The sequence below is a fragment of the Mandrillus leucophaeus genome, unplaced genomic scaffold, assembly GCF_000951045.1.
Source record: "Mandrillus leucophaeus isolate KB7577 unplaced genomic scaffold, Mleu.le_1.0 Scaffold96, whole genome shotgun sequence".
In the NCBI taxonomy this organism is placed as follows: Eukaryota; Metazoa; Chordata; class Mammalia; order Primates; family Cercopithecidae; genus Mandrillus; species Mandrillus leucophaeus.
This window is the reverse complement of record NW_012110474.1, coordinates 4703211-4706051: the sequence shown is the minus strand read 5'-3', so window position 1 is coordinate 4706051 and position 2841 is coordinate 4703211. Positions and strand designations below refer to the sequence as shown.

Sequence of the window (2841 nt, the reverse complement as noted above, 5' to 3'; positions counted from 1 at the left end):
TTCTGTGTATTGGTCTGTTACTGTCCGATGGGCAGTTGAACCTGGTGGTCCTACAACAGGACCTCTCCGTTAAGCACTGTGTACTGTTATTTAAAGTACAATTATTGATGAAAGTCTAAATGTCCCTCATTTAGACTAGAGGCTTCCTGAGGGCTTCTTTGTATTCACCATTGCATCTCCATCACTTGATGCAGCACGTGGCTGTTCAATAAACATGTGTTGAATAAATAAATACATGCACAAGAGCCAAGCCTTATGCCATATGCCAGTCATTATTCAATTGTTAATATGGGCCGGGCGCAGTGGCTCATGCCTGTAATCCTAGTACTTTGGGAGGCCAAGGTAAGCGGATCACTTGAGCCCAGGAGTTGGAGACCATCCTGGGAAACATGGCAAAATCCTGTCTCTACAAAAACACAAAAAATTAGCTGAGTGCGGTGGTGCACACCTGTAGTCCCAGCCACCTGGGAGGCTGAGGTGGGAGGATCTCCTGAGCCCAGGAAGTCAAGGCTGCAGTGAGCTGTGATCACGCTACTGTACTCCAGCCTGGGCAACAGAGTGAAACCATGTCTCAAAAAATCGTTTATAAATATTTACTCTTTCTATTCTTACAAGCTTATGAAAACAGGTGGTATTATTATCCCTTTCACATAGAAGGAAACTAAGGCAGAAGGAACATAGGTAACTTGCCCATGATTGCATAGCTAATAAATGCCTGGTACCAGAGTCTATCTTCTTAACTGCTGCATGATTCGTAGCCTTTAGACAATGAATTTAGACAGTTGCCTGAAGAGTGAGGCTTAGGCGGCAAATAAAGTAACATGCGCTTGCAGGGCCCAGACGACAGAAACACGTGCAAGACCAAGGACACGGAAGCAGAGCGAAGAAGCAGGTGGACCAGTCTTGGCTCTGTGAACAAAGACACAGGTGTTGGAATAGGAAGACTTGCCATTTAAGCCATCTCAGATTCCTCATGTGTGTCCTGGCCATGGCAAACCCTAGCTGAAGAGATTCTGAGGTGACAAGGAGTGGAGAGCGATATTTGGGACTTGCAAGGAGAGGCCAGAAGGAAGTCAGGCAGCCTCAAGGGAGTCAGGACCTTCTCTACCACCACAGTTGGGCTCAGGGAAACTGTTGACACACAGGCACACTAGTGACTCCAGGCCCTGCCCTCAGCGGCTTCCACATCCTCCTTGCGGCACCTTGTCACGTTGTCATCTGCTGTCCCAAGGCAGCTCTCAGTCTCCCTGCCTGCTTCCTCCTGCCCAGTGCTTCTCACCTCTCTGACTTTTTACTTTATTTTTATTTTTTAGAGACAGGGTCTTGCTCTGTCATTTCATTCTGTCACCTAGGTTGGAGAGCAGTGGCATGATCACAGCTCACTGCAGGCTTGACCTCCTGGGCTCAAGTGATCCTCCCACCTTAGCCTCCCAAGTAACTAGGACTATAGGTGCGCATCAACACACCTGGACAATTTTTTTTATTTTTTATAGAGACAGAGCCTCACTATGTTGGCCAGGCTGGTCTCAAACTCCTGGGCTCAAGCAATCCTTTCGCCTCAGCCTCCCAAAGTGCTGGGATGACTGGCGTGAGCCACTGCACTTGGCCTAATTTTTTTTTTATTATTTTTAGTAGAGACAAGGTCTCACTATGTTGGCCTGGCTGGTCTGGAATTCCTGAGCTCAAGTAATCCTCCTGCCTCAGCCTCCTAAAGCGCTGGGATTATAGCTGTGAGTCAACCATACCTGGCCTCATTCTGACTTTTGTCCGACGGACATCCTTCACGTTACTGTTCCTCCTGCTGAATCAGGCATGATACCTTCTCGCCTACGAGTGGGAAGCTCACTACTCGTGTGGTGCTGAAGGAGCCCTGCAGTGTGGTACCTTGTGCATGAAGTCAGCCATATCACCTCATAGAATTCTTGGGCATCGCTTACGCTGCCCAGAGTCCCCGGGAACCTTAACTTGTTCTTTGGCAGAAATACAGACGCAGTTTTTAGGTCTGATGAAAGATGGCATCCAAACACAGGCAGAATCATGTAGGTAGGAGGCCTCCATTCAGACATCTAGAACTGTCAGCAGGCTGCTCCCTGAACTGGCTCTGCATCAATCGCTGCATTTTAGTTTAAACCCCAGCCTATGGTTCTCCTCTCCTGCAATTAGCATTTTAGACTTTCTGTCTCTAATGCTTTTCGTTAAAGGAATTTGGGGCATCATCAAATATGTGAGGAGGCGCATAGGGCCCAGAGAGGGAGGGATCCCACATTGCTCAGGCGCGGGGATACCCAAGCCTGTGACTGCGGGTTCTCACCAGCATCAGCTCAGTGAGTTCTGCCTCAGCTGTCCCATCACTAAGTCTCCACACCTGCCCACTCTGTTCCAGACTGAAATCGGGGAAGAAGTTGTGTCACTAGAGCTCTGAGCCAGAATTTTGGGAAAGATGGTAGATTGGTAAGGAAAGAAATTACTTAATTTATATCACCCATCGTTTCCTTTTTCAAATTGCAAAATAAAATAGGAAATAGAATAGAAAATTAAATAAAATATCCCTCTTGGTGATTTTGGAGGTAGACCAGTTCTGGTTTCCTGCCGGCAGAGATTACCCTTCTCCATGGCACAATAGTCTCATTCAGCTTTTGATACTAGAGTAACTATTTATAATAAAGTCCAAGGTCCAAGCTAAGAACAGAGAATGAAGAAATACTTAGAAATTTCTTTTTTCTGCACATGCCATGCCATTTACAAGCGTGGCCACTTTGATGACTTCCTCACTGCTTTGCCCTTGAAAAAGGAGTGATGACTTCCTCACTGCTTTGCCCTTGAAAAAGGAGTTATTATAAT

At 46.7% G+C, this 2841-nt stretch overlaps 1 pseudogene; it reads right to left on the bottom strand.

The window, feature by feature from the left end:
• LOC105532472 overlaps positions 1 to 2066 on the bottom strand; it is a 9898-nt pseudogene extending 7832 nt beyond the window's left edge.
• Between the last annotated feature and the right edge of the window lie 775 nt (positions 2067 to 2841).